The 24,550-nt window shown below is 55.7% G+C and overlaps 1 protein-coding gene and 1 long non-coding RNA gene across 3 annotated transcripts in view; one reads left to right on the top strand and one right to left on the bottom strand.

Annotated features, from left to right (window-relative positions):
* The window catches only part of CHD6 (chromodomain helicase DNA binding protein 6), a 73,404-nt gene extending 54,957 nt beyond the window's left edge, over positions 1-18,447 (bottom strand). Inside the window, exon 1 of one of the 2 annotated variants that reach the window (XM_052683524.1) lies at positions 18,326-18,447. The gene's annotated coding sequence lies outside the window, so the exon portion shown is untranslated. The remainder of the gene's footprint in view (positions 1-18,325) is intronic. The other variant, XM_052683523.1, reaches the window with a different exon arrangement.
* Positions 18,448-18,663: 216 nt separating this feature from the next.
* On the top strand, positions 18,664-23,156 carry LOC128080822 (uncharacterized). The gene is made up of 2 exons (XR_008206900.1): positions 18,664-18,988; positions 20,100-23,156. It is a non-coding gene; the product is annotated as an uncharacterized LOC128080822 (long non-coding RNA).
* Positions 23,157-24,550: the final 1,394 nt, after the last annotated feature.

Raw genomic sequence — 24,550 nt, 5'->3', positions numbered from 1 at the left:
GAACACGCATTTCAGAAATGCCTCAGGTAGGTCTGGAGAGGAAGGCAACAATGGTAACAGGGTGAGGCCCCAGGCTAGACCCTGTCACAACACTCACAAGGCACCAGGGCTGCTGCCTGCAGGGCACAGAGCCTTGGCTGTGACACACCGTGCAGCACCAAGACAGCATGCTGACACATCTGTGCTGCCACAGTCACAGAACAACAATGTCAGGAGACCACAGCAGGCAGGGAGAGCCCCAGGAAGCACAAGGACTCACTAGGACAAAGCCAAAGCTGCTGCTGGGGCTGCTGCCAGGACTGCACCTGACGGACAGACAGATTGCCATTGCCTATGTCCCACTGCATGACAGGAGGGGATCCTGGCACAACTGCCGAAGTGCCTTCCCAAACTTTCTACCACACAATGTCTCCACACCCACGTTCCTGCCCACTGTACACCATCTGCTGACAGCCTCACACAGGGCAAACAAAACACACACAAGTGCGCACCCGTCACCAGGTGCGATCTGCAACCGATGCACAGGCTGGGCAACACACTCCACTCACATGCAGCAGCAACATGACTCGATGTCCGGTTAGGAGATGCACACTGCTGCACCCAGCCTGCAGAAGGAGAATAAGAAGCACCTGGGCAAAGCAGAGCTGGCATGTTCTGGAGCAGCAGGTACTCAGCAGTATCCAACATCCACCCCTGCATGCAGCAGCAAAGATGCCAACCAACACCCAGGCACTCTTGGAAGTAGGAGCTGCACTCTGCAGCACCCACTGCACCACTACAGCTCCTGCAGTTGCTCTGTGCTGCCGCCCTTGGGGAGCTCCCACCTCAGCCCTGCAGTACTCCACCAGTGAGCCAAAACTTGCCAGGCAAGGGTTCCACAGCTCCACAGGCAGTGCATCCTTTCTGGCTCCTACAGCAGCTCTGAACCAGAGAAGTGAAGCACGTGGTTGTTTGAGCAGACATGTAACAGAAGCTCTGTTAGTAGCTGCCGCGTGGAATTACCCGGGTTGCAGCTCTGGCATCATCCTGTGCCAAACTGGTCAGCAGCCACACCACAGAGCCAGGAGGAGCTACGGGCACCGGCTCTCAGAACCATGCTGTGTGCCTGGGGCTGCACTGAGAGCAAGGCTGGCCACAAGCCAGAGTCGTCTGAAGCTGAAAATGCTGAGGCACAAGGCCTTTCTCCACTCAGACCTCCAAAGCAAACCTCTGCTTGCAATCAGCCATTTCACTGTGCGTTTGTTGCTTACAGGAGTCAGTGAGGCTGCCTGAAAACAAGGGGGCAAATCTGGGAGGGCTTAGCGGCGTTTCTTCATCCTGGGGATGCAGAGACTGTGCTCCAGTGCAGGATGCCTTGGTGTCGTCAGAAGACGCAGCTCTTCAGTGCCTCCTTCAGCACCAAACAGATCTCAGTAAGTCCAAATGTATTTCAGAGCAGCTTCAAAGTCCACATCCAAAGCAGTCCCGCAGTCTTATGGAATAAGCACATTTTTTGTCTCATTTTGAAACTTGAAGGATAACAAACTCACAAGGAATGTCCTTCAGTAAGAATTTCATTTACATACCACATTGCTATGGTCTGCAGCCATGTTAAGCGGCGTTTTTCTGCTGCGCTGGTCTGCCGGGAGGCCGCGTGCTGCATCGGGCCGCACAAGTCCTGAGGCAGCACAGCAGCACACGAAGCTCCAACAGCACTGTGCGTTACCCCACAGCCCTGCTTCCAGCATGGAAGGTGCTTCATTTCACTGCAGAAGAGTAATTTCTAATACTCATCATCTCACATGACAGCGAGCTTAAAGGCCGCTCCAGCAAGGCCTGCACAGAGCCTGCACAACCCCTGCTCCAGCACAGCTCCTGTGAGCAGGAGGGATGCACCATGGCTGAGACCAGGCTCACGGGCAGCACGGTGCTGTGCCCAGCTCAGCTGCTGCCTCCTTCAATGGCTCCATCAGCTGTGGAGATCACTCCAGGGCCATCTTTGCCTTTCTGTACACTTTGCTGGGTCAGAGGACGGCAATTGTGCTCCCACCACAGGCAGGCAGGAGGGAGAGCTCTCAGCATGCCACACTCTAAGAAAATGAATGTGTTTCAAAGAGAGAGTTGCTTTTCTGAAACCATTTTCCAGCACATCCAGGATGCTGCAGTTTCACATGAGGAAAACAAAATATTCAATCCTTTGCCCATCCTGTTCCCCTGGTGCCCATCCTGGAGCACCTGCGGTGCACCCGGCCCCAGCACAGGCAGCGCCAGCCCTGCACCCCTCACCCTCTGTAACCCACTTCTGGCTCCTCTGCCATGAAACCTGCACAGGTCACCTCTAACAGCCACGCGAGAGCTCTAAAACTGCTTTACGAGCTGCAAAATCCATCATGCCCATGAAGCTGTTGACATTCTTTATGACCACACATGATGCCAGCTCAGGAGCTTCTTCCTCACTCAGTGGCACCAGCTGCACCCCAGGCAGAGGCTCTCCCCAGAAGGCGATCAAGGATGGCTGTGGAAGCACTCAAAAGCCCAAAAGAACACTACAGAGAAGGCTGCACAAGCACTGACAGATGAACTGCAAGCTGCTGTTACAGTACAGGAGAAGCCCTGCCTGATCCTGCTGCATGCTAGCAGCAGCACCCAGACTCAAAGCCTGGATCCAAACCCAGACAGAGGCACCTTCATACAACAACAGGCATTCTTCATTGCCCTGCATGCGGGAAGGCTCTGAGCTGCACCTCCCCAAGAGCACGAGGAAAAACAGGAGTTCACAATGCACAGTTCCCTCTGAGACTCCATTCTGAAACAAAGGGTTTTTGACTTGTTTTAAAAAGAAATATCCAGAGATATACATGTGGCATTTTAGGCGTCAAAGTAAAGTGGAAGCAGCCCAAGCAGGCAGCTGGGAGAAGCCTCCCTCCAGCAGCCCCTGCTCAGCCCTCAGGTTCAGATATAAGATTCACCTTTGGGCTGAGGGAAAGCCAAAAGCTGCAATGTGAATGAGGCTGGAAAGGACTCACCAGAACAAAGGAGGGGGCTGTGGAATGACCTGGGCTCGCAGAAACAGTTCATAAGGCAGGTCTGGTCCAAAGTTCAGTCCTGAGATTTGGTTAGGATGACACAGAGTCAAAAAAAAAAAAAAAAAAAAAAAAAAAGCAGAACTGTAGTAGGAGCAGAGCTGAAAGCTGCTGCAAAAGTACCTGGGAGCTGCCAAGAGAGCCGGGTTGGGAGAAAGCATCAGTCCAGGAAATCACTCGGAGGCTGTCCCTACAGCTCAGCTGGAGACGGGCTACTGGGGCTGCGGGCTGGTAGGAAAGCAAGGGAAGGAGCTGTCAGAGGGAGCTGAGGGCTGCCAGGAGCACAGCACTGGCAGAAAGCTTTGCTTGAGCAAGGGTCTTCTCAACAGCTTCCCACAAAATAGTTAAGGTTGAATGACGGAAGATAGAGCTTACAGCTGAGCCTGGACTAGGGCTTCAACAGCAAAGCAGGGGCTACCAGGAGAGCTGGGCTGGGTGTAAGTCACTGTCACATCAACGGTCATGGAGCCTTTTCTGCTGCTCTGCAGGAAAGTGAGAGCAAGGTGAGTGCTGTGGTCGGGACACAGAGCTGTAGCTGTAGCTGGAATATGGCTGGAAATGGGCTGCCAAAAGAGCTGGGCTGGGACAACTTCCATCTGGGTTTTCACACCTAGCGCTCAGATGGAAAATGAGAGCTATGGCTAAGGCTGACAGAAAGTGGAAACGGGCGGTCAATCTTTGGCATGGCAGTCTCTTCAAAAGATCTGGCTTTAAAATTAGGGTTAGGGTAATATTGAGAGAAAGGGACAGCACAGAGAAGCAACTGGAGAGGGGCTGGAAATGGGCTGCCAAATCCAAGTAGGAGCTGCAAAGAGAGCTGGGCTTGGAGAAACCTCTGGGCTGGAAATGGCTTCGCTGGCTCTGCCACTCCTCCAGAAGGCAGGGACAGGGCTGGGATAGAGAAAGGAGCTGCCAAAGGGAAAGGCTGCTGGGAGCCCCCCCGGGGGGGGGTAGCCTTCAGTCTGTGCAATGGCTCCAGAGGCACATCCAAGGGACAGGAGTGCAGGACAAGAGCTGCTGTTCAGCTCCTGGGAGTGGGCTGCCAGAGCAAGCTGTGGGCTCCTGAAATGCTGGGAAGAGAGAAGTGTTTCACCTGTGCCCAGGGCGGTCCTCAAGTACAGTTCAGCAGGAAAACAGGGCTGGGTCAGAAAAAAAGACGACTTCTCCATGTAGGGTAACACAAGGCAGTCTTAGAACCAGGATCCTGCCCACCTTCATTCAAAGGGAATAAGAGCACAGCAACAAACAGCTTTTTTTTTTAAAATCAAATGTTTGTTTTCAGAAACTGATCCTTTGCTGATGCTGGCTGAATTTTTACAAGGACAGGTAAAGTATCAAATTCTGACATTTTCTTCCTCAAAAACAACATTCATTCGCATTGAAACCCTACCAAAAAAAAAGGCAGCCTGAGGCACTGCAAAGATTTGCACTGCAAAACAGTGAGAGCTAGACAAGGATTATTCCAGCTGTGCAGAGCAGCTCCAGCACACAAAGCACCAACACCACATAAGATGGAATTATATTAAAGTGTATCTTGTGGGAATGAGCTGTAATTAGACTGGCCCACAAGCCTGATGATCTTCACAGCCAACGAGATCAGAACATTGCATGTGTTAACAAGCAGAAGATGACTGTGCCTACAGGTTATGTATTCCAAGAGCAGGCGAGGGGATGAGTCTGCAGCATCCACGTTGCTCTCATCTGGGAGGCTGCTGGTGGGCTCTCACTTCTGAACTCCAGCTGATCTCACAGCACATCCAAAACCAACCAACCAAGGGATGCAAGCCCTCTGATCAGCAGGATACCCATCGCCCACCAGAGGTGCCCCCACAACATCACATCGAGCGGCAGGGCTCAGCCCAGCAGTCCTTAGGGTGCCAGCAGGACACGCGCATGGCACACGAGCATGGGGCTCAATTCCCAACAGCCGCAAACAGTACCAGAGCAGTGAAACACAGAGCACAGCACTGCCCCATCGCTTCCCCGACGAACACCCAGCACCCCTCAGCCCGTCCTGGCTGCTGGGCACGTCCCCGGCACAGCACCCAGCACCCAGCACAGGCCCCACAGTAACTTCAGACAGGCTAAGCACAAGTTCAGAATTCCAGCTCTCTTCCCACATTGCACATTTTCAGCAATATCCCTTTAAGAGTCCTGTGGTCAAATGACCAAGCCAGGAGCAGATGCATCAGCTGCCCCCTGCCCCAGACACTCCAGAAAGAAAGTTTTACTCTTTACTTTATCCTTACTTACTTATCCAAAGAGCAACTTTCATTCCCTGCAGGGAAATCACACCTGTGGTGTGGCCAAGGGAGCCGAGCTGCCCCCAGCAGGTGTGGGCACAGCCCTGCCATGTGCCTGCCATCCCCAGCCACAAGAGCTGCAAACTCAGACAAAGCAGAGATCTCACTGTCTACAGAAAGCAATGGCATTTTCCCAGGAAAGCTCCATATTGAGAATGGACAAGAAATTTTTGCTTTATTAGACACACATCCCTGCAGCACAGTACCATTTTCAGCTGCCTGCAAGAGCAGGTGGTTTCCCACTTCAAAGGGGAGAGAGAACAGATTTTTATCTGCAGAAATAAGCTGCAACCAGGAAACAACGTATGCAGTTATAACAAAAACCAACCCAAGCACCAGGTCCCCAGAGACTGTTGATCCTTTTCAGACAGAAGAGCAAAAGGGGTGTGCAGCTCCTCACAAGGGAAGCACAAAGTGTGCCAGCAGACGAGATTCTGGGCACTGGCAGCGCTCACAGGGCACCTCCTGAAAGGCACCATGGGTGCTAGCAACACTCACACACCCACTAAAACCTCCTCTTTTCACTTTCTAGAGATACCCAGCACTGGAACACACCCCAGGCTCCCATGATGTGGAGTGGCTCAGAGCAGAAGCAGGCAGCAGCCCAAGGCCATGGCCACAGAGGCGGCGAGAAGCATCACCCCTGCATATCCCTGTGACATTTTCCACCAGATGGGGGGTGCAAGCCTCCCTCGCTTCCGAAGCATCATGTGGATTCTCCCTCTCCTCCCTCCCACAGCTTTGATTATGAAAAGGATGCCTTGAAAATTCAGATCCCAAACAGGCACAGCACATCGCACTCAGCCCTGAAGGACGAGCTGTAGAGGCAGCAAGACAAAGAAGAGATGAGAATGGCACAGCCATGCTGTGAAATCACTGATGTTCAGCAGCAGCTCTGTTCTGCCACGGAACTGTGCATCTCCTCAGTGGTTGGGCACAGCTTGGAAGAAAAGAGGAGATGAGCCAGGAGGGCTGGGTCCCATCCTGCCAGCAGTGACCGGGCTCAAGGACTGCAGCCAGCCCACATTGATTTTACGTAAGGGTCAGGCTTTAGGTGCAGCCTCAGCCTTTTGCCTCTGCAGAGCTGAGGCACTAACACTGGCCAGGACAGGTCAGGACTCTGTGCCCTCTGCAGTAGACAAGTAGGCCCAGGCACGGAGCAGCCACCTGTCCTACCCAACATACTCACACCACACATGGGTAGCAGAAGGAAACTTTTGGGTTCACATGAGACAGAGCAGGAGCAGAGTTCCAGACCTACACAGCCCTGCATCCACCACTTGGATTGACCAGCACCTTTCTCCAAGTCACCAAGGAGCCGACAGATGGACTCTCAGAGCAGCCTGCTCCTGTTTGGCTCTCACTCCCTCACCTGCCCCTGTTCCTAAGCACGTCTCAGCTGGTGGGGCTCTGGGAGCTCACAGCCCAAGGATCTGTGGTACTATCCAGAGAAACCCAGCTGCTACATCCCTGCAAGCTGCCCGGAGCAGAGGCTCTGTGAAGGCATCTCCCTACTGTCAGACAAGAGAGGGCTCCCACTCACCTGGCAGCTCACTGAGTGATGTGGGGCTGATGCATTACCCACCTGCAAAACCCCCTAAGAGTTAGGGGAGGGGGAAGGAGCAACATCTCTTCCAGTTCCTCCCATCCAGTCTCCAGCAGGCTCAGCTCAGCGTGGCCCAGCAGAGTCACCTGTGCTGGGCAGCACAGCACCCTGCAGCATCTCAGTACCCAAGAGTTTCTCCATAGGACGCTCCAGCAGTGCCCAGCCCTGCCAGGAGCTTCCTGTCTGCAGGCTGTGGCAGCAGCAGCCCCACACCATGCTCACTCCGCACAGCCCACTGCAGCAGGACTTGTTTGTGCGGCTGCAGCTGCTCCACATCAGCCATGCTGAGAGCCCAGGCAGGGAGCAGTCTTTGGTCTCGCCACGCAGGGCCCAGCAGGCAGAGCACTGCCAGGGCGTGAGCCCATGGCACAGATCCTGCGGGGCTGTGAGCTGCGTTCCCAGCCCTCCGCAGTGCCTCCCCCACATCCTGCCTCCAGCCCTCCGCTGGGGGGAGAGAATGTGAATCTTGGGTTGTAATTCTTCCAAGTTAAAAATAACCCAGTAGTTTAGTGAGAGAGAATCAGCAGCAGCAAGGCAGGGGGCTGGGGAGCCTGCGAGTTTGCTGCAAGGCAGCTCTGGCATACATTTTTTCCTTCCCAAGCACAGGATACAGCAAGGCAGCCTCCCAGCTCTGCGCACGCAGCTGCAGAAATCCAGATCCCTCCAGCATCCCAACCTTCCTGTGCAGCCAAATGTGCTTTGCATCAAAGCTGCCCCCAGGTCCCCTCGCTGCTCCCAAGGCCCCAGCAGGATGGGGGCACAGACCCTGCCTGCCTGTCCAGGGACACACGGAAGAGCACTGAGGGGAGAAAGGATAGGGCAGAGAGCAACAGAAGCCAGGTGGGAACACATCTCACGTGTGTACACATGTCCAAGGCAGGCATGCAGAGCAGCGCACCATGGCCAGCCCCAGGGCAGGCAGAGCTGCACTCCCAGCAGCCTTCTGTCCTTAGAATATTTTAGCTTAAAAAAAATAAATAAATAGAAAAGGTTGGGGGGAATTAAATAGTACTTATGCATGTGACAGTCTTACCAGCCACACCTTCCCAGTACACCTAGCTCCATCCCACCCCACAGGGCAGTCAAGGACCAGCCATGGCCTCCTCATTCCATGGTAGAAGGAACACAACGCTGACAGCAGCGCAGGGCTCCCAGCAGCATCCCCAAAGAAGCTGGTTCAGCAGCACACTGCCCCCAAGCAGCCCCCAGTCTGGGAGCAGCAGCCATGTCCCACATGGGGCAGTGCCAGTTCCCCAGCTCCGAGATGCTGCACTGGCACACAGCGAGCAGGAGCATACTCAGTATGGGTGCAGCCTTCAGCCAGCTGTGCTACATGACTCTCATATCAAGCTCACGTGGCAAAAATGGCAAGAGCTCCTTTTGAGAGTTTTCAAATGCAGCTCCTAACCCACGACTGTAACCACAATGACCTTCAGCCATTACTTCAAAGACATGCAGTGCCACGGGGCTGGGGACAGAGGGTTTGCAGAGACTCCAGCAAGCATAGCAGCAAACAGAAACCATCAGCACAAGGGGAAGGAAAGCTGCATAACTGCCAGAACCCCCTCGGTTTTGTTCACTGGAGGCACACAGCAGAACCCAGAGCAGCACTGCCCAGGCAGCCAGCAGCCACAGGAGCACACAGCTGCCAAAGCGATGGAGATGGAGCCGGAGCTGCTGAGCGACAGCTCTCAGTGCTTTTCTGAGCAGCCTGTGGTTCAGAGCCGGGACGTGCCTGCTGCCAGCTGCACTCCTGGCACTGGGAAGCAGCTGGGAGCAGGTCAGGTTTCCCAGGACGAGGTTGGTGCCCTCCGACCAGCTGGCTGAGCCTCACTCTGCACAGTTGCTCATAAGCCTCTGGCAGTGGATTTTAATCCTCAGCATCAGCAGGGCAAAAAAGCAGAAGGAAAATAAAACAAAAGCTAAGCCCTGCATCTCTGTACCTGTGCAGACAAGGGAGAGAAGGGAGTGGGAGTAGCCTGGGGGCGTGCAGCTCCCTGCAGGCAGCCTGCAGGCAGCTGGGTGCCACGCTCCAGCTCCTATCACCACGCTGCCCAAGCCCACCACAAAGCACAACATTTTCCAGACTTTCGCTCCCCATTAAACACAAACACTGGTATGGCATTCAGTCCAGGCCACCACATAGGCAAAATGAACCCTAAGCTACCCTGGCTGCCAAATCGTAATGAGACATTTCTCTGCCACCAGCACCATGTTTTCCCTCCACTTATTCACAGGCCCAGGCACGTCCATCAGCGAGCCAAGGGAAGGACACGAATCACGTGCCCAGGGAACAGACATGCCAGCGACCACGGAGCCGATCCACTTCTTCCATCGTGCTCTCAGGATTTCATTTCCTACTCCAAATGCTGTGGCTGAGCAGCCTGCAGCACACTGCAGCCCATGGTGCCCTGTGCTGCAGGAGCTGGCACCACGCTCAGCAGCCGCAGGGCTGGTCAGCAGGAAGGCATCTCCTCTTGCTTCCTGGGGGACTGCACACAAACCTGCCCAAGGAATGGGCATGTGAAAAGGCCACCAAGGAGGCTGCATGAAGCCAAGGGTCAAAGCTCACACCTGACAACGCAGCCCTGATAGAATTTTAGGTGGACAGAGGCAAAGTAGCAGCTCCAAGGACATGCTCTTCATGCTGGAAGAATGCATGAAGTGCCGGCCTGGTAACGCCAGTCAGAGATGGGATCCCAGGCTTGGCTCCAACAGGAGGAGCCAGTCTTACCATCAGCACCACAAAAGCCTGAATTTTTGGGCTGAGGTTCCAGCTGGCCACTTCAAAGGCTCCTTACAGCAGGCCCAGCACCTGCTGCTTTCTAACTACCAGGAGAGACAGAGAGGTTTCTGCAGAAACAAGTGCCCATGCACTCAATGTATTTTCCTCATTCTTTTTATCTTCCACTCCAAGCACTCTTCAGGCTTCAGTTAGCTGCCCAAGGCCACCCTCAAAGTTACAGGGCCTCTACAGATGCCACCAGGCACACAATTTAGCTCCCAGCACCTTTCTTAGTGCTGAAGGTGTGCAATAGATAGCTCACCTAGTAGGTCTCAACAGCCACAGCTCTAAGAACCCTTGGTAAGGCTGCTGCCCCGGAGCCACGCACCTAAGAGCTATCCCAAGGCAGCCAGTCAAAAAATGAGATGGCATTTCAGAAAGCAGACATCCTCCACTCTTGCTGTTGTTGACATCCTGCACAGCAAACTCAAGCTGTCAGAAAGCAGCTTTGCCACATTGCAGCCTGCTCCTCAAAGGCAATCAGAGCCCTGTGTGCCTCTGCTTTCCAACTGTAGAACTGGGATAAAAATCAGCCTCTGCAGCAGGGCTGCCAAGAAGACTAGCAAGCACTTTCGATGCCCCTCAAGTCTGAGCTGCGTGGATGGATTAAGAGCACGTCTAACAGTGCAGTGCAGACCCCCAGCAGGGATGGCACAGCAGCTCCAAACACTGACACCGAGCCCACTGCAGAGCCCAGTCCCTCTGAAGATTGCTCCTCCTGGTGTTTCTGTCAGTTTTCTCCAGCTGAAACTCCATGCCCAAGACCTGCCCTGAGTGCTGGTGGCCCCCAGTCCTGTTTGCTGCTGTCTGTAGCCAGCTTTAAGCTCTCCCTGCGTCTTCCAAAGGCAGGGTGCAGAACAAGGCCATGCATAAGGGCTCATACTGCAGTCCCAGGGTTTGGGAACTAGAAAGCTGTGGCAGTGGTGGGCAGAGCAGGGCAGCCCTGAATTCATGTTGAAGACCTGCAAGCTGTTCTTAGTGTTTGGTGAGCGAGCAGCCCTCTTTAACGCCAGCCCCATCCCACACGTCTCAAAACCCAGGCGATAAAGACTGCTCAGCTTGGTCTGTGCTCCTGCACAGAGGGCAGAGGTTGGAAGGGCAGCAGAAATGACCCCAGGAGAACACCTCCTAGCACAGGACATCTCCAGCACCACCACGACAGCCCACAGACGTCACTTACTAGCTTGCTGCTGCCACATTCAAGGAGACTGCACCAGCCCCAGGCCCCCACCCAGGCAGGGGCTGGCTGCCCACACCCTGCTACTCTGCTAAAGCCAGCAAGGTGCTGTCCTGAACAGCCAAGGCCTGAGGGTTTGCTGCGTGCTGTAGTGAGGTCCCACAGCTCATAGCATCTGGTCTGCCCATACATCCTCAGAGAATCTGGCAAACATCAGCCCACAATAGCAACAGACAAACGTGCTGTTCTACAGGCCCAAGAACTTGCATGTTGCAGCATCGGGGCTGTTTCTCGAGTACTTAAAGAACAAGGAGAGAATTCAAAACATAGCAAACTCTCCTGATCCAGCACAAAGCTGAAGTGACTCTTCCAGGCTGCCCACGGTCCTAAGGCCAACATCTTTCAGGTTGTGCTGCCTGCATCCACTCCAGCTGCTTTGCTCTGCTCTGCCCTGCCCTGCCAGAGCTGTAACTCAGCTGGTGCTTACCTCCAAGGGATTCAGCTGCTTATAAATTATAACCCTCTGGGATACAAGTTCTTCACAATCTCAGCTTAATCTACTTTGAAGAACAGTCTCCAGAGTTCAGACACCATCTGTAAGCTGACATCCCTCTCAATCATCTCCATGCTTCCTCTCATTTGCGTCCTTTACGCCATCCCAGGAACTCTAGCCCAGGAGGAAGAGAGAAGTGCCAAAAAAATTCATCAGTCTCTCCCGTGCAAGTGCCTGGATTTCAGCAGCACAGGGCATAGAAACCTCCTCAGCCACAGACAATTCCTTTATACGCTTGAGTACCCCTTATTGAAGACCTGCTCAAACACATGGCCAGTAAAACACCACCAGAAGCACACACTGATCGGCCCCTTCCTGCCCCAGCTGGAGTTCCGCATGTGCCCACAAACAGCACAGCCCACTTGCCCTGGAAACATCGCAGAGCACTGCATTTGTAGTTCCTCATTCTACTCACAGCCAGGAGCTCTGAGCACAGCTCTCCTTCCAGCACAGCAGAGCTGCTACAGGACTACAGGGAGCTGAGCTGCTCTCATCCAGGGCGCAGCCGCAGAAGGCAGCACCCCTGCCAGCTGGCACATACGTGGCATTGTGGCACCGCAGTGCCACCACGCTCTTGTCCCTTCTGCCCATCGACTGCCATCTCCTCTGACATGCAGCACTACAAAGGGCAGGCAGGAAGCCTCTGGACACAGTGGCACGGCCCCACAGCCTTGCCTCAGAGCCCACACTTACCACCTTCACCAGCCCACATCAATGCGGTCTCCTCTCCCCGAGTACCTGGATGAGCAACTAATTTCTGACCCTTTCCTGAAGCAGACATCTTAGCAAGGCCTTCACACCTCCTGCATTTCCTGGCTGAGAGGTGCCTGGAGAAAGCAGCGCACAAGGCCCAGAAACGTGGTGCTGCTCCAACAGACTCTGCACTCCCAGAGCAGGGCAGAAGGAGCAGCACGCAGAACTGGGCACAGGGCCCCGAGCTCCTCAGCCCCAGCATCACCCTTCACCTGGCAGAGCAGGGCCAGGAGCTGAGGAGCAGCACCTGCAGAGCCAGACTTCTGTGCCCTGCCAGACGTGGGCACAGCTGCACTCCTCAAACACACACAGAGCCACACATAGCCAGGGGGCTCCAGGAGAGGCCACTCTGGATGGAACAACAGCTGTGACAGCTCCAACAGTGACCACTGCTGCCTCTGGCTCCCAGACCCAGGAGCCCACTCCTCGTTCCAGAAGCGTGATGTGGACTTGGCCCAGCTCCAGCCCTGTTATTGTCAGGCAGAAAGTCCTGCCCTCCAGCAAGGAGGTGTTGCAGGCACAGGGCCCAGCCCACAAATCTGTAACCACCTCTGCAGGAATCGGGGGAACCGCAAACCTCGGCCCCTCCACACACACACACACACACACACACACACACAGGTCGTGCTGCACTCAGCCTGCCCGCAGCATCGCACACCGAGAACAAACAGGGCACAGTCTGCTGTCTGCCCTGAAAGAGAATCCTGCCTTTATGCATGCAGGAAAGTGCATGCTGGGAAGAGCTCAGATACCTTGGTGAGGGGCACTCTACGGGGACTGACAGATCTCTGAGGAACAGGACTTGGCCCAAGAGCAGCAGCAGAGGAGCACACAGACACAGGCAGGAGCTGCAGGCTGCCCGCCACGCCGTCCTGCTGGGCGCAGCCGGGATGCACCATGCACATATATAGAAGTGGCCAAGGAACAGTGCTCCTGTGAGATCTTCCATCAAGAAGCATTTTACACACTTCATTTTATTTTAACTCCACTGCAAGTTCAACCAAAAAGGATGAAACACTTGGGGTTAAAGGTGCTCGGCAGGCAAATCCTTCAGAAGGCAGCAGTTCACACAAAAATATCAGCCTTCACAGCACATCCATAGCAAAGCACTAATGTTTATTCTTGCATCCAGGACTGACTTTAATTCTTCCTCAATGCATATAAATAGCAAGACATTAACACTTCTCGGAGAAGCAATACTTCTGCTACCTACAAGGCAAGAAAAAGTGAACATCTCATGTAACTTGGCATCTCCCTTGGTTCTGCACAACGCACACCAGCACACCACTGATGCTGGGAGTCACCTTTACAGAGGAGCACTGGGCATAGGCTACAGCACAAAATGAAAAAAAGAAACAAACGTAGTAAGTAAAGTAAAGTAAAAAAGGAAAAGTAAGTAAAACAACTTCGCTACCTACCTCCATGACTGCTGATGGGTGCTTTAGCAAATGAAACTTTTTTGAAAGGAACTCAACAGTGCCCATGCAACAGAAGCGTATTTCTGGGACAATACCAAGGCACCGAATCTCTCAGCAGCAGCTGCTAACATGCAGCACCTTGTAGCCAGTCCTTCAATTACTGCTTTTTCCTTCAAAGACAAACAAAGTGAGATTCCTCCTGGGGGGCACTCATGTCCTAGGAGAGCTTTTGCAATCCTCAGGGCTGTAGCTGCAGCCCTTCCCATCATCCAAGGCACACTTTCCATGCAGAACATGAGCCCAGCTCACCTCCCTGCAAAGGCTTTCACCCCAGGGTCTCTCAGAGCACATTCCTGTGTGTCCTCCTAGCAAGAGCTGTGCTTCTGTGCAGGAGCTTCCCAGCTGCAATTTGAACCCACAAGATACCTTGCTCCTCCTACAGCTCTACTGCTGCACATCATGGGGCCGGGTACCTCCGGGCTGTCCAGCACTGCCTCCTCCTGCTTCAGGCAAAATCAGGCTCACAGATCCCACGCTTTCAGGAAAACACTGAGGAAGAACAAGTCTTCTGCAAATCTTGCATCTACAAGTTTCACTTTCACCTGCTTTCAGCACAGAAGAGGCAAAAACTTAATCTCATTAGTAAAAATACAGCTGAAAAGCAAAACAAAGCCTGAGCAGATAAAACAACCTGTACTTGTGCAGCAGCAGGACTGCACAAAGCCAGAGCAAAGGCAGGACTGCAGGGATGAGGGATCCCAAGCAATGTGTGTGATGAGACACGCTGTTAGTAACAACACCAGACTGCTACTGAGCAGCATCCCTCGCAGGGAAAGCAGGGCTGGAAAATGTGATGTTGCACCCCATGGCCAAGCCAACACCTCTCTTTGTCTTGTTAATGCCTGTGCTCCCTGGTCGTGCCCAGCACACCTCTGTGAGCAGCCTCCAGCACCTGCACTGCAAACCAGTAGGGACCAGACACTCAGTTCCCACACTTTTTGCTTTCTCCTCTGGACAGGAGCGCTTTGCTCTCATTAGAACAGAATCTGTACTTGTTACAGGCTGGGAATCCCCTAGAGGCAGCAGCCTGCAGCAAGGAACGGCATGCACCCCTTAACCTCAAGGCAACACTTCTTCTCCAGGGGGAAAATCAGAGCACCTCACCGACCTCCTGGCGCCAACCTGGCACATCTGCAGCAGCACCAGTGGCACAGCACCAGCAGCAGGAGCCCCACCGCGGGCAGTCCCTCCTGCAGCACCCACAGGGTGCTCCCCTGACAGCCCTGCCTGGCCTCAGGACCAGCCCCGGTCCAGGAATCGCCTGCTGCTTCGGCTGCCCGGCCACCACCACTGTAACAATGCTAAAAATTAATAGCCACACATCGGCGGGTTACTAGGCTGCATACCAGATTTTCCCATATAAGGGAAAGTTGAAGGCATTATCCTATCACACGGAAAACATGTTGCACCAGCCTGAGATAACAGAAAGCAAAATCAGAATCCCCTCGTGTCACAGGCAGACACCCACAGACCACGTTTCTCCCAGCCTGCTGTTGGTTTGGGCCATTCCCCACAGCCCCGTTGCTCCCTGCTGGCTCCTGCCTGCAGAGCACCAGAGTTCAGGGCTGCAGGCTGGTGCAGCAGCACTGCTGCACTGCCACCATTCCTAGGGTGAAGTTGTGTCGTCCCATTCTTTTGGGATGCTGAGAACCCACCGCGCCAAGCCCGCGCCTCGCTGCTCAGCCAGGAGCAGATCACCCACCTCAACCCTTGCTTTGTTTGCCTCCCAACAACAGCTTCTGGTCCCACAGACCCGGATAAAGTGACAAATGCCATCCCGAGCAGGGAATGGGACAAGACTGGAGCCTTTCCACTGCTACTTACACGAGCCACTGGGATTAGCCTGCTCAGCTGCCACAAAGCCCAGTGACATCCAGCCACTGCATTTGCCATTGATTCCTTACAGCTCCCTGCACGTGCCTGCTTTCCAGCCCCAGCACATCAAGCCCACATTCCTGTACTAGGGGCTCGCTCCTGGTGCGAGCCTGATCAGACTGCTCCCTCCCCCACAGAGCAGCTCCTCCTGCACACCCATGAGCAAGAGATGTGCTCTTATCTCCATGAACCTGAGACAGGCCAGGATGGCACAGCCTCATGCAAAAAACAACGGCTCCAGTGGCTGCGCTCAGCCTTGCTGTCTTGCTCAACGCCCTTCTGCTTGTGCAAACCCTTCCTGAAATAACAATGATGTGGAATGCTTTCTATTATCCACCTGTAAAACTTTATTGTCTTCAGAGAAGCATTTAAGAAGAAAATATTAAATGTATCTCAGGGAAGAGTAAATCTTGAAAAATTACTGCAAGATTGCACATCTAGAAGGGAAAAAAACAGTAAAGCTTTGCTTCCTGCTAATGAAATACAGCAGAAAGCAGTCAGGAAAATAGGAGATTCCTCTGAGAGCTCACTATGCCACAGGAGACCAGCAGTCCCCGAACTAGGAGTGAGCACTGGGGCTAACGCTGGCACAGCCAAGGCCAGCTGCTCCATGAGCTCAGGCAGAGCCATCCTCCTGCTGCCAATGAGAAACCAGTGCATGGGGACAGGAACTTAAGTCAGCTTTTGCTGCCCAACCGGACAGCAGCACACAGAACGGGTATAATGGGACCTAATGGCACCTTCAGCAAGAGATGCACATTCCTCACACATCAAAAGCACCGAGCAGCAGTGCAAGAGCTGCCTCCATTCTGCAGATCCACGCAGGTTAATTTGTAACACACCTGCAGCAACGGGCTGCAGCCCACAGAGGGACCAACGCCACTGTTTGGAGGAATGAGACAACACACAGAAACCAACAGCAATGGACACAGGATGGTCTTCAGACTTTCCTGAAGTGAAAACAAACCACAAGGATCAGTCTTTCTCCAAAGGTTCTTGCTGCCTTTGGCTTTTATTGGATGAACAACAACACACAGTGTCGGTTTTGCCACACGGGGTGCCGCAGACATTCCGGTAGGATGCAGCCCCACTACTCACTAGCTTTACAGCCAGAAGAGCTAAAGGGGCAGCACCCAGAGAGCTGCAGCCCACTGCTGCTTCGTGTCTCCTGCTTCTGCAGAGGAAAAAACCCAGCAGCACACCTGGCACTCTGGCAGGACCCGCAAGTCCAGGCAGCTGTACTGATTCAGGGGTGATAGGAAGAATTAGCTTTCCAAAAACAGATAGCAGCATTAAGCTTTACAATGGAAGAAGAGTCAATTTTCCACTAAACAAGAGGGGAAGGAGTCCTACGCAAAAGCAATCCAGTTGAAGGCCAGAAGCCTCAAGAGAAACAACCTATCTATACTCCAGGAATAATTTACTCGCAGAGCAAAAATGTGCTGCTATTGCTTCATCCTTCAACAGCTGGACCCAAACAACAATTCCTCTGCAGAGCAGCAGAGCCGTGCTCCCACATGAAGGAGGTAAACAAGGAGAGGCACGAAGGCACCAAGAGCCGTGCCATCAGCTCAGCACCAACACATCTTCCACTGTGGGAAGGATGAGGAGCTCAGCTGGCAACAGCAATAACCCCACTGACCCCGCAGCAGCTGGACAGAGGCAGCAGATGCCAAAGATCTGCAAGCAAAAGGGTCAGGGATAAACAACTGCATCTGACACGGACACCCACAGCTGGCTGCAGGCAGGGCTGGGGGCCAGCACACACCTATGGAAACTTCATGTGAGCACGGCGAGTGGTCTGCAGCCCCCCACCCCCTCTCCCTGTGTTCTCTGCGTCCAAAAGCATTTGCTGCAATTCTCAAGTGGGGAGGGTGGGGGGAGGGAAGAGAGGAAAATACATCACAGCTTTTCAGCGTCGGTTTGGGGCAGCGTTCGGAGGAACACCAGCGGACGGCTGGCACGGCACGGCACAGCACAGCACAGCCCAGCCTCCCGGTTCAGCCCGGCCGTGCGGGGGCCGAGCGGCCGGCAGCCCCGGCGCCCCTTGAGCCGCGACCCCGGCGGACGGCATCGCTTTCCCCCGCTGCGGCTGCGCGCGTTTCTTTCCGACTCGCGGCTCCGACCCCGCGGACCCCGCCATCCCCAGCACCACCACCACCACCACCACCCTGCCATCCGCGCCGCCCGCCGGGAAGAGCCGCGGCAGGAACGCGGCGAATTCCGCGACGTCGTCATCGGAGCCGCACGGACGCGGGGGACGGCGGCGGCGGACTGCGGCGCTCCGTGCCACGGCCGCAGCGTCACCGCAGCGCCCGGCGGACCCCGCGCCCCGCCGCGCTCCGCAGCGCCGCCGTCCCGCGGCGCTTCGCCCCCCGCCCGGGAGAACCCCGCGCCGCCCCCGACCCCGCGCCGCGCCCCGACGCGGCCCCGCCGGTCCCCCGCGGCCCGGGGGCGGGGAGGGCGGCGCGGAAGATGCCGCGGGGCGCCCCCGCCCCCCGGGCCGCCCCTCCCCGCGCCCCTCCGCGCCCGGCCCGGCCCCGCGCCCCAAGGACGGCGTAGTGACAGGGCCGGCCCGAGCCCCCAGAGCCGCCGCCGCCGCCTCCGCCGCCCGGCCCCGCCGCTGCCCGCCACCACTCTCGGCCCTGGCGCCGCCCCGCCGCCGCCCCCCGCCCCGCCGCAGTCCCCGGCCGCGCCGCGCGGGCGAACCCGAAAGTTCGGGGCAGAACTCACCTAAAATGGCTCCCCGGCAGCCCCGGCGCCAACAGCCATTATTTGGTGAAGTTTAGCCCAGCGCCCTGCAAGGACACCCGAACCTCGCCCGGGCACGCCCCCCCCGCGTGCCCATTGGCTGCCCGCCGCCGCGCGCCGCCGCCCATTGGCGGCCTGGCCCGTCAGCCGCGCGCCGCTCGCGCCAAGCTTGGCTGCAGCGCGCCCGCGGCCCGCTCCATTGTGCTCCTGTTTGCGCCGATGAGAGCGCGGCGCCGATTGGCCGCGCCGCCGCCCCCGCGCACCGCCCCCCACGCCGCCGGGACCGCCTGCGCCCTCCGCGTACGCGCGGGGCCCGGATGTGGCCGCCCCGAGGGGTCGCGGTGATCCCGGGCACCGCGGCCGAGAGCCGGCTGCGCCCTGGGCCCTTTTCCTACCCCAGGGGTCGGGAAGAGGCTGGAAGCGCCGCAGCACGCCGCGCCGTGCCGTGCCGTGCCCAGCCGGGGTGTCGTGCTGGATGCGACGGGCCGGGGACGGCGGGGTCGGCTGGCGAGGAGGGCTGTGCTGCACAGCACGTGGTGCTTTGCAGCCGAAGGACGTGAACGGACTGAGAGGAGTGCTCGAGAGGCATCGCCCGCTGAGCGCCTCCAGTGCTGCCCAGCCCAGCCCCAGCAGCACCCTGTGCTGGTGAGCAGGCTGGGACCTGGGGTGCAAGGATTGGGGCTGGCAGCGGGGAGCCGCGCTGCGCTTCATGGCGGTGCAGCCGGTGCAGAGACGGGCGAGTCAGCAGCACCGAAGCAAAGCTATGCGAGAGCTAATTAGCTGAGCTGAGACTCGGGGCCGATTAACTAACTGTAGTGCAGTCCTTGTGCAGCCGCACTGCCTGCGGGGCCCTGGGGGAGCGCCGGCACGACGCTGCGCCGCATCCTCGGAGGCTTTGATTTGTCCGGCAGCAGCTGGGCAGTGCTGCTGTGCTCGTTGCTGCACGGCCCGCGGGCACAGGTGCGCTGCGGAGCTGCCGACGCCTCGCCCAGGCCCGTTGCATCCAGCGCTCCTCCCAGCGACCCCGGGCTTCTTCCTCTGCAGCATTCCCGCTCCTACCTCCTCGCTTGCTCCGGCCCATATCTGCACCCTGACCCCTTTTTCCTCTGCCCGTTTCCTTGCCTGAAGGTGACCTGTGGACACTTCTAAGATACTACGTTTTTGTCTTCCCTGTCCCCTGCTTTGAGATTCTCATTCTGTACATAGAATATGAACACGTAAGGTATTCCTCCCCTTTTCCCAGTCCTTCCACCCCTTCTGCAGCCATCGGCTGTGTCTGTACCTGATCACTTCCCTCGTCCCATGTGTTGCCCAGCCGTTGGTCAGCCACCCCCACCCTTCCCTGTATTCTCTCTGCCTCCGGAGCCGTGCTTTGTCCTCTGTATGAAGAACTCTGGTAAGGCAGAATTAATTGTGCTGGGCGATCGGAAAACCAAAACGGTTATTTTCAGCCGTGGTTCTGCCCACCTGAACCAGGGATTTCTTCATCTCTTTGGTGACCTGTGCACCATCCCCCTACAAAAGGATTTTTCCTAACATTCCACCCAAACCTTTCAGGACTCGCTCTTTGCTTTTTGCCTTTTTGTTTATCACTGGGCTCTGCCAAGAATTTGCCTCCAGTGCCTTTGCAGTTCTCAGCTGTGCAGTGTTGTGAATGCAGCTCTTGTGCTCATCTTCACCAGAAAAACACAACCAAGCTCTGCCTGCGCCCACCTCCGTCATCCCTCTCTGATGCATACCTGTTTTACCATTTCAGAGGCTCCAAAGTGGGACACAGTGAAAACAGAATATATGATTTGATGATGGAAATTCATCCGCTGACCCAGCCCGACTCCTGCCTGCAGTTCGCGGTGGTTGTTGTGGGCAGTGTGATTTGGAGAACACACTGTGCTGCTGACAACGGGAGCAATTGCACGCCCTCGTGTTCTCACCTGGCTCCCTCCCATCACAAGTTCTGTTCCTGGGTGTCCCCAGGGCGTGCTTACACCAGTAAGGAAATCCCATTAGCCTCTACAGAAAGCAGAATTAAGTCCTGGCTATTTCCAGACCCTTTGGGGTTCAGGACGTGACACCCTGTGAGCACAGGACACGTCACCTGCACCTCACCTGCAGCCGCCATTCTGCCCCATCCTTGGGCTCACAGCCCTTCCCATCTGCTCTGAAATAATCAAATTTGGGGCTCTATTTGAGGGACCGTGACAGCATCCCTAAGCAAGCAGTCCCCTGCTGAGGCCCACAGGGCCCTCCCTTCGTGGACTGCAGACAGCTCAGCCCTGGACCTCATGGAGCGGCCATCATCACCCACAGCATGCTGGCAGGGCCTGCGACCTCAGACACGGGTCTGTAAAGCCCCAGAGGAGACATGTGTGACTGTTACGTGCTTACCTTAGAATGAACGTTAGCTGGAATCAGGAAGAGCACCACGCAAATGAAGCTGCCTGCTTCCAGTGCCTGTACTAGGCAACAGCAGCAAACAAAAGAAAGCAATGAGGAAATTAAAGGAATAACAAGTTCAGCTGGCTTCCACCGCACACCGGTGGGGAGGTGAGCAGAATCCTGCCTGGCTGCAGCTCCCCAGGGGCCAGTGTCCATCTCCTGGCCTGTGGCCTGCAGGAAGGCTCATGACCAGCAAGGAGCAACTGCTTGGGATCTGGGGCTGCTCACCTGTGGTGCACAGCAGTGATTTTAGGGACTCTGTGAAGCAGCCCTGAAGCTGGAAACTGAAGGACAGGCTTTCCTTGGATGTGGTTGTTTGAGGGAATTCCCCTGCCCTCAGGAGCCTGGGCCAGGGCTTTATCAGATGAAGTACGAGATTGCCATTGTAAATTTTCCTGTGGGATTATTTGGGATTATTAAGTAGTTTCCTGGGTTTTGCTGCTGTGGATGATTGATAGCAGAGGAGATGCGGGGAGCTTCCAGGAACTGGGAATTTCATGGTCGGGCCCCAAAGCTGTCATCCTTTGGGCAGGAGAAAGGTTTCCTGACAGCTGTCTCCCATCACAGTCCCAGTGACTTGCTGCCTGCTCAAGTTCTGTGGCTTCTGTTGCTTCAGAGTCAACAGCTCAAAGGTGCTCCCAATCTCTCCCCCAGTTAAGGAGGGAGAAAGGTGCTTTATACGCCACTCACCATCAGCCAGGCCCCTGAGCATCCCTTACCTGTGTCTCGGGCGGGCTCTGCTCGCCATGCGCCTGGAGCTGGAGCTGAGCCATGAGCCAGGACCAGCCCTGTGCTCAGGCAGCAGAGCAGCCCCACAGATCCGCGCTGCGCCACTTTGTGCGGAGCTCCTCTCAGGTGTGTTTGCTCTTACAGACTTCTCACAGACTGATGTCACTTCCAGGCACTCCTGGTGGCTCTGCTCTGTCCCACTGAGCACCCGTTGTGATGGGCTTTGCTGCCATGTGAGCTTCTCTTGCTATGCTTCACCCGAAAAACTCATTTCCATGGCTGCACTTCGCTCCTGGCAGCTGCTTTGCTGCCCCGCAGACCCTTTAGGTCTCCGCAGGTTGTTCTCAGGGCTTGCCCAGCTGCAACTCTTCCCCTTCTCCGCACACTGTGAAGCCAGCCAGGCCCTTGCCTTAAGGTTTTTCCATATACTTTTACCCTGAAATTTGAAATCCTAGAAAAGAGGGAACCTTAGGGAGCAGCTAAGGGCCAGCTTCAGGCCAACTTCTCCTAGGAACCACAGTGCTGACACTCTAGTCCCTCAGGGAATGTTTTCCCAGCATCTGCTTTGAATTTCTCCACGATAATTTAAGCCTGTTTCCCCTTGTTTTATTCAGCATGGGCAGATTAATCCCTTCCTCTTTGCAGGAGCCATTTGCATTCCTGCAGACGGCTGCTCCAGCCTCCTCTGCTCTCTCCTACCAATTAAGCAGTCCCACATCTCGCCGTTTTTCCTTGCCGGTCATGTTTTCCAGGTCTCTGACATCCTCCTTGGACTCTCTCCAAGCAGCCCAAAGGGCAGCGTCCAGGCATCTCTGCCTCCCCCCGCTGCTCCCCGTGCCTCCAGCGCCCGCCAGCATCCTCTGCTCTGCGTGATTCTGCAGAACCGCAGCTCCTTTCCCCCATATTCATCTCTTCCTTCTTTCTCCCCATTTCTTGTTTATGCAATTGCCTCTTTGTGCTGAAGTGCCAACGGCATTTATCTGTACCACACAGCATCCTCATCCCTGAGACCATTTCTCTGACATGTCAGCAGTGGAGGCGTGGAGGCTTGCAATGAAGAGCCTTCTTTCCAACATGCTTCCCATCCTCCCTGCCTTCATATTTTGTCTGCAGATTTAAAAGCCAGTCCTGCATCCTTTTATCTCACCTGCTGGTAGCCGAAGCCTGGCAGCTTCTATCTGAGCTGGGAACGGCGCTTGTTTTATAGCAGGTTTAGGCAGAATGTGATCTGTAACTTGTTTAGGAGCCTGTTTTATGAACGATGTCGAAAGCCTTACAAGCATCAAGATTTATACTGCCATTCCAGTCTGTCACAGCAGCAGATGCCCTTGGTGTGCCACAGCCTGGCCTTTAGCAGCCATACCAGCATACAGGGGGCTGTGATTGGCCACGAACTCAGGGTTTCTCTCACGAGATCTGTGCTCTGGACCTTTCACTTGCTGTCCCATCTCACACTGACACCTCAGGCAGGGAGATCTCCATCCCCACTGCATCCTGGCTTTGGCTGAGCCTGCCCATGGCTCCGGCACAGCCCCTTCCATGTGCTCTGTAGCTGTGTGGTTGCACAGCAGCCAGGTTCTCCCTGGAGTGCGGAACAAATGTCTGCATCCTTAATATACAAAGCAACACATTCCTCCTTAATCCTTTGCCTGTCTTTCCAGAACAAGATGAATCCTCCGATATTAATATTCCAGTCATGTGGCTGAGCCCACCAAGCCTTTGTTATGCCAATTAAATCATAATCTTGATCATGCATTAAGACTTCCAGCTCCTTTTGTTTATCTCTGCCAGCATACCAATGCAGAAGCTGACAGGCACCCTGACGCCCCGTCCCCCACGTCCCCAAGGGCTGTGTCCAAAATGCCTCCTCCGGTACTGCGGCGGCTCCTTCCAGTGCTGCCACTGGCCGGGTGTCACCGTGGGCCTGGGGATGTGGGTGGCTGTGACTGTGGCTCAGAGGCACGGCCCAGAGCCCAAAAAGCACTGGGTGGATGGGGGCACCTCTGGAGGACACCTGGTGCAGCCCCCTGCTCCCACAGGGCTGCTCAGAGCGGACAGTTTGGGTTGCAGCTCCCTGCAGCACCGATGCTTTCTGGGTGATGCAGCGGGAAGGTGGGATTAGTGCCGCATCTGTTCCCTCGGTGCAATTGGTGCTAAGTGGAGTGAGGCTGCCCTGAGTCTGGGCTGGGAGAGGTGAGGAATCAGCATGGCTCTCGGATGCCATCTTCCTTCTTGATGCGGCCCCAAGCAGTGCTGAATATCCGGAGGTGTTTCGAGGCTGGGGTGATGCTGATCTATTCCTTAATCTCAGACCTGGGAGGGAATCCAGGGAGGGAATCCAGGGGATAGGGCCGACCTTGGCACCTCTGTGCTGATCACGGAGCACCGAGCCCATTGGCTGGCATGGCTGTGTCCCCAGCACCTCCCTGCTCCGTGTTATCCCATCCTGCAGGGCTGAGGCATAAACCCCTCTGGAACAGCTGAGTTACTTCTCATTACCCGGAGGCAAGCAATCTCTCAGCAGAACCCAGGGAAATCAATAGTGTGAAGGAAAATTAGCTCATTAAACAGCCATAAACACAAATGGAGGGATCACTCACGTCCTACCACTGCACCCATACAGACATCTTCCTGGTCATGGAAGGAAGGGGAGCTGCTGACAGGCTGATCCGGGGAGCCTTGAGCCCTGTCCTCAGCCCACTGAGTGCTGGATGGGTGCTGGAGCAGCCCTGCAGGGTGTGCACCCAATGGACATCATCCTCCACCACCACGAGTCCGGGGCTGTTCTCACCCTGCCCAACACCTCGCTTTGGCTGCACAGCGCTGTTGTGACAGGCTGGCACGCCAAGTGACACACAGGGCCTCCCCAGGGCTGGGAGCTCCTTTCTTCCACGTGAGGCTGGGAGAGCTGCTGGCATCACCATCATCGCACAGCTCCGCCGTGTGCCCACACCAGCCCAGGGCTGTCCCTGCATCCCCCAGAAGGGGCTGGGGTAGAAGAGATGCCGGTTGTTTTGCCCGACGGCAAGGGCAGCGTGTCAG

Source organism: Tympanuchus pallidicinctus, unplaced genomic scaffold (assembly GCF_026119805.1).
Source record: "Tympanuchus pallidicinctus isolate F22 unplaced genomic scaffold, pur_lepc_1.0 scaffold20, whole genome shotgun sequence".
NCBI classification, from domain to species: domain Eukaryota; kingdom Metazoa; phylum Chordata; class Aves; order Galliformes; family Phasianidae; genus Tympanuchus; species Tympanuchus pallidicinctus.
Note: the sequence above shows the minus strand (reverse complement) of the source record. Positions and strands in the feature narration are given on the sequence as shown.